Genomic DNA, 7,350 nt, shown 5'->3' on the forward strand with positions numbered 1-7,350 from the left:
CTATAAGCAGGGTAAATCCCCCGAAGAGTGCGCGTCGTATCGCCCCATCTCACTCCTGAACATGAAGGTTAAACTCTTGGCGACAATATTGGCCCTCCGACTGCGACGGGTAATTCCCGACCTGGACCACTTGGATCAGACAGCTATGCCGCCGGATAGGGCAACTAGGTGAATCTCTGGAGGACCACTAACTGGCTGATGGAGGTGCACAATCATCAAGATCCCCATGTGTTTTTATCCTTGGACGCCGAAAAGGCGTTTGACGTGGTGCACTGGCCTTTCCTTGAGGGGGTGTTACTCAAGTTTGGATTTGGCCCCAAGTTCCGGAAGTGGGTGACACTCCTCTATACGGACCCACGAGCCAGAGTAAAAGTAAATGGGGGGCTATTGGAAGATTTCACCATAAGAAGAGGGACCCGACAGGGATGTCCCCTGTCCCCGTTGCTCTTTGCCCTTATTATAGAAATAGTGGCATGTGAAATTACACAGGAAAAGGAAATTAGAGGGTTTAAAATTGAGCAGACAGACACATACGAGGAAAAAATATTGCTATATGCGGATGACGTCCTCTTGTATGTCAGCCACCCTGCCAGCACGATCCTGGTGCTGTTTACCACGTTGAGTTGTTATGGGGCGAATGCAGAATACAAGATAAACTGGCATAAGTCGATCTTATATAGCCCCAGGCGGGGAGAGAGCTGGCCCCTCTTGCCCGTTGCTCTTAGGGTATATAACCTTGGATAGAAACCTCTCATACCAGAGAAACGTCAAGCGGGTGCTCGCAAACTTTGTTGATGACGCTGCTAGGTGGAGGACGCTCCCCCTCACGATATTAGGGCATGCTGCAATGTTTAAAATGATAACGCTACAGCGGTTCCTGTACGCCATACAAAATGAATATTTCGCACTCCCCCAGCAGGTTTCTAAGACATAAATGCTGAGCTGAGATCACTGCTCTGGCTGGGGAGACAATCCAAGATAGCGCTAGGCACTTTGTAAAGGAACCAGTACAATGGGGGATCTCCCTGCCGACTATTGAAGCTTACTACTGGGCGGAAAACTTATCACCAATCAATGACTGGTTCCACGCTCCAGCAGACCATCCCACATACAGATTAGAGAGGAGGACAATGGCACAGCGCACAAGTTTGCACTATATATACGGGGGTAGGCGTAAGGAAAGACTGCATTCAGCAAAACGGGTTACGATAAAGATATGGGAGAGGGCGGCCAGGGCGATTAATTCAATCAATCAACAAAATTTGTAAAGCGCCTACTCACCCGCAAGGGTCTCAAGGCGCTGGGGAGGGGGGGGAGTCGCTACTGCTCGAACAGCCAGGTCTTGAGTTGTTTCCTGAAGGTGAGATGGTCAGGGTCAGCCGTAGGTGATTGGGGAGGGAGTTCCATGTCTTGGCCGCCAGGTAAGAGAAGGATCTTCCTCCGATGGTGGATTTGCGAATTCGTGGGACGGAGGAGAGAGCGAGGCTGGCGGATCGGAGCTGGCGGGTGGGTGTGTAGAATGTGAGGCGGTTGTTGAGGTATTTCGGGCCCGTGTCGTGGAGAGCCTTGTGTGCGTGGGTGAGGAGTCTGAACGTGATCCTCTTGCTGACGGGGAGCCAGTGCAAGTCTTTCAGGTGTGCAGAGATGTGGCTGTGGCGAGGGATGTTCAGGATGAGTTGTGCAGAGGCGTTCTGTATGCGCTGGAGTCTTTTCTGGATTTTGGCTGTGGTGCCAGCGTAGAGGGTGTTCTCGTAGTCCAGACGGCGGCGGATGAGGGCCTGGGTAACCATCTTCCTGGTTTCGGTGGGGATCCATCGGAAGTTCTTTCGGAGCATGCGCAGGGTGCTGAAGCAGGAGGACGAGACGGCGTTGACTTGCTTGGTCATCGTGAGGGAGGAGTCCAGGGTGAAGCCCAGGTTCCATGCATGGTCCGTTGGTTTGGGTGCGGTGCCCAGGGCAGGGGGCCACCAGGAGTTGTCCCAGGCAGAGGGGGATGGTCCGAGGATGAGGACTTCCATTTTGTCTGAGTTCAGTTTCAGGCGGCTGATCTTCATCCATTCTGCAACGTCTTTCATTCCTTCCTGGAGGCTGGCTTTGGCGGTGGCGGGGTCAGTAATTTGACTCATAAACCGACAAAGCAGACCCCAATATGGCACTGCGCATGGTTAAACAAACTGAATACGCTGCGAGGGTTCAAGAGATGGGATGACATCGGAATATCCGTACTGGGGATCTGATGAACAGGGGAGACCTAAAGTCATTCCAGGTCTTAAGGGCGGAATATGGGCTGCACCTCACTCAGTATCTGAGGTATGCGCAACTGCGAAATGCTTGGCAGGCGGAGAAGGCGCTCGCCTCTCCCTTGCCAGAGTACGCCCCGCTTGAAGGTCGTTTACTGCAGGAACGCATCCCTTGCAAGGTAGTTTCCCTGACCTACAAAACTCTGATCAATAATATACCGGATGGGCTGGTGAAGCTCAGAAAGGAGTGGGAGCTAAATATGGGGGGATGGATACACTGGACTGGGAGGCAGCCTTGATGCATCCAAGGAAAGTTGCAATTAAGTCCCGTCTACGGGTCATTTAATATAAAATCCTGCACAGGGTATATTATAACAGGCTACGGCTGCACCGCATGGGACGAGCTAGTGACACTAATTGCCTGCGATGTGGTCAGGGGCAGGGGGGACTTTACCATATTGTGTGGAAGTGCCCTATAATTCGGATATACTGGGCTGAGGTTCTGGGGGAATTGAGGGGGGTGCTGGAGGTCGCTCTACCGGAGGGTCCCAAATTGGTGCTGCCGGGCATGACAAACGATGTAGACTTAAATCGCCCACTCCTGATATTCGTAGTTCTAGCACTGGTGGTGGCTAAGAGGGACATGGCCCGGGTGTTGGGCCTCCTCGGATAGACGACTGGAGGAGAGGCATGGATCTATATATGGCAGCTGAAAGGGTCACATATAAGGCAAGGGGGTGCCCTAAGAAATTCAATAGAGTATGGGGGAAATGGAGATGATACCGTGGCCTAGATGGGGGATTGTGAAAGGGAGAGGAGGAGGTACCCGGCTGAACAGGTTGCAGGAGGGGCGGCTTCGGAACAATCTATGCACTTTACAGAGGTATGGGACAGTAGTATATTGTCCAGTAGTGAGGATACTTGGAGTGTGGGTTGGCGGGAGGAGGGTGGATGGGAGATGGGGTATGGAAGATGGTTATATGTGACATGCTGTTATGTTTACGCATTTTACAATAGCAAATACAAATATATATTTTTTTTTAAAAGAATTTGTGGAAAAGCGTTGGACCTCTCTCACAACTAACTGGGAAGCAGTCTGTTGCCCTAAGAGAGTTTTGTTTTGTTTTAGAGTTTTATATAGCGCAAACTTAAACCGAAGGTATTGGGTATCACAGCGCTTTACATGAGCATCAGTTTTGTTACAATAAAAAGACACCTTCATTTTTGTTAGGCACAGGGAGATTTTCCCAGAATCACAGGATGTTGAGCGTCCATGCCGAGACTGAACCTGGTTCCCCAGTTACGAGGTCAACCGCTATAGCAGCAAGGCTACATCTTTTCCCCTAGAGTTCACGTCTAGACCATTTTCACTACGCTGGAGTGTTCCTCAGGGTTTTTCATTGAGCCCCACATTGTTTAATGTGTATGTGGCACTCTTGCCATGATTGATTTGTTCTTTTGGCTTTTCAACTGTGTCCTACGCTGAAAAAACATAATTTATGGGGTCGATTTCAAGTGATGCGATGGTTCAATATTTGTATGAGTGAAATGGTCGGCTGGATGAGACATAATTCCTTTAAACTGAACTCTGAACAAACCAAGTTTCTCCATTTTGGTAAGGATATTTCCTTTTTGGATTCAGCTTGGTGGCTGCAACACTAGGGTCCCCTTCCTCTTCCTGATCTAAACGTTAATAATTTGGGAGTGATTTTGACTCCGATCTCACCTTCTCTGATCGGATCAATACGTTTTCTTCCACCTGTTTTTGTCTTTTAAGAATGTTGAGGAAAATGTTTCCTTTCATCTCTTCAGATCTACAAAAAACAGTGGTCATGGCACTGATACTCTTCAGGTTGGGTTATTGTAATGCCCTTTATCTGGACATTCAGCAACGCTTTTTGAAAAGATTACAAATCATACAGAATGCTGCTGCTCGTTTTCTTCTCAGAGGATGCCTGGCTTTCACCTTGGGGATGCCCTGTAGGGGCTATCTCACAGGGAAAAGCCAGGACGGGTTCCCAAGGCAAGCGCAGAGATACCCCTTCGGGGGTCGATTCAGGCGCTATATAAGAAACATAATAATAATAATAATAATAAATCAGTGTCTTACAAGCTAGTGTAGCTCTACTAGCTGCCGAGCAGAAAAAAACTTACTTTTAAGGCACTCTGTTTTGCCTATAAATTTCTGCATAATACAGGCCCAGAATACGTGAGGGAGTCCTTCTCCTGGTAGTTGTTAAGGAGAGCCCTTCATTCCACTGCATTAAAAATGGTGATTATCCCCAAATGCAAAAAAAGTTTCTTGTGAGGGCAGATATTTTTAGCATGTAAACTCTGGAATAAATCGCCCATCCTCTTAAAAAAATCAGACTAACTTTAGATGCTTTGGGAAACACCTGAAAACTTGGCTTTATGAGATACAGTATTAGTCTAGACTTTACTTACATGACTAGCTCTTGTCTTTTATATCCTTTCTTTGTCGCTACACTTGCATATGCTGTCCCCAAGATACCCTCGAGCATTTGCTGAGCTTGATATGGGGTTAGATACAGAGCCTGGCACAGCCTTGCTCCCAACCCTTGCTGGCAGCCAATCCTTTTAGGCCCCTCAGCCCAAAACCCACTAGCAGCCAATACAGCACTGTTCACGGTACAGCAGGAGTTGGGTGAAGGGCTCTGCACCCAGCCCTACCTGCACACAGCTGTCCATGTGTAGCAATATAAAGGGTGTCATTTCAAGTAAGACAAACAGTGTTTTTGTTTCAGAAGTCACCAATGAATATATTTAAATGTATATTTAATAAACTCACACATTGCAATAATTAATAAAGCTGATTGCCATAAAATATGTTCAATAAAGACTTTATCAATAAACATTAACATGTCTTTGGGACTTATTCTTATAAACATTTTTCAATGCACAAAGTACAACCATAGATCCAACTACTAGAGCTCGCGGCAATCCAGCTGAAGAACATATAACTCTATGATCTTCTTGATTTCCCCAGCAGGGAGGTCTACAAGGCCCGCAAACGTGCCCAGATCAACCATAGGGGGGCCCTTCTTGAATACAATACTCCAACCTCGCGGGGTCCAGACCAAATAACCTGTGTTACTACTTTCACACCAGCTTCCAATGAAATCAAGAAGATCATTAAACTGCACTGGCAGATTCTTAAAACGGAGACACAATCTTGAAACACCCAGATTTGCATTTAAGAGGTCAAGGAATATCAAGGACATTCTAGTCCATACCAGACCCAAAAGAGTTGATGCAACCAAGCAGACAACCCTGTGGCGATTACCACCTGTACAGGGACACTACCCATGCGGCTCATGCAGTGCATGCCCTTTCACGTCAATACAAAAGACGATCCTCTTGACAGATACCTTCACATGGGAACTACGGGAGCACACTAATTGCAACACATCCTATTGCATATATCTGCTGCGATGCCCCTGTGGACTACAATATGTATATATGACCACCCGCCCCATCAAAACCCGCATCTCTGAGCACAGAAGCAACTTCCGTTGCAAGAAAACCAATACCAAAATGTGTAGACACTTTGTGGAACAGAATCATACGGCTGACTCACTATCATGGATGATTCTGGAAGCTACCTCAGACAAATCAAAACATAATCTGTTCCTGTAGGAACAGAGATGGATACACCGATTGGCCACAGACACTAGCGTGCTGAACGAGGACATCCCATGGAGCACACTTTGAAGATTGTGTTTGACACTACCCTGGGATTACTTCCTCAGTGTTAGCTGTACCCACAGTAGTAACTTAGTTATCACTGTTACCCCCCTTTTACTAAGGGGACCCTTTGGTTATAAAGTCGGTGTAGGAGAATTCCCCTATCTGTCACTCAATTTTGGATTGAGATGCATCTTGATGTAGATTCGCACAGCACTAACTAACTAGCCAACCTAGGGTGTACCGACTCAATGTGACAATATGACTACGTGATGATGGAAGTCACTATGGTTATTCATAATGAAGCCAATATGAATTGCAACAAGAATCGCCACTCTACTCTTATGGATCAGCCCCTGTGAATTGATACTGGGAGACACTCTCTTGTCTAAACTACTTGTTAAGTTTAATCCTGCGATACTGACTCCACTCTGTAATGGCCGCCCCGCTCGCAACCACTGTCACATGACCTAATACTTGCACGTGTTTCCCGGATGCAAGCTCAGCTACGCCCATTCCACTATTTCTCAGCGGCCACCCTGCTGTTTCCTCACTATCCAGGCCCGGCGGTGAAGGGTAGGCACTATCCGAACTGACACAGGCTAATAAAGTAAGTGGGTGTTAACAAGACTTCATGACTTGCTCCTCGTATCCCGGAGCTGACGGGGACTTATTTTGATTTCTGCGCATACTGCAACGCGGTATTTTAACTTGGCTTGCTCCACGTATCCCGGGGCTCACGGGGACTTACTTGTATTCGCGCACATACTGAAGCGCGTTGGTCTTACCTGTTTGTCACGACCCTTCTATACGGATATTACCTATATCCGTTTGATACCACAAACCTGGAGGGGCTTTTGCTGGAGGCACCATTAAGGCAGTGTCCACTTTCTGCCGCCGGCAGACTATTGTGTGTTTTTTTCTGGACAGTTGGTAACTCGAGCACGTCACCTTGAGCAGGGACAACTTTTAACACAGTCCGACCTTGTTTGCGGATTACCTTACTAGCCCTTTTTTACACTGTGTATAGGGCAGCTTGATATTTACCATTTTTGTCTGGACACTTATTGAATACATTCTGAGTGCTTGATGACAGCCTAACCGACTCTCGAGACTGCCGCCCAATATCACGCGCAATGTGTCTATAACATGCAGTCAAGCAGGCTGCTTTTAGCATACAATGATTGTCACACATACCCCCGATCTTGGGGCACTCTTTGAGGCTCTCTAAGACCGCGCACGATGTGTCTACCACATACAGTCAAGCAGGCTGCTTTTGGTATACAATGAATATTATACTTACCCCCCATCTTGGCGCAATCTTTGAGGCATTCTAACACCTGTATACCTCTCCCCAGACTTAGTTACAATGGCTTCTCCCCTGATGTCAGACCCGCTGGGCACT

This window comes from Lissotriton vulgaris, chromosome 5 (genome assembly GCF_964263255.1).
Source record: "Lissotriton vulgaris chromosome 5, aLisVul1.2, whole genome shotgun sequence".
NCBI classification, from domain to species: domain Eukaryota; kingdom Metazoa; phylum Chordata; class Amphibia; order Caudata; family Salamandridae; genus Lissotriton; species Lissotriton vulgaris.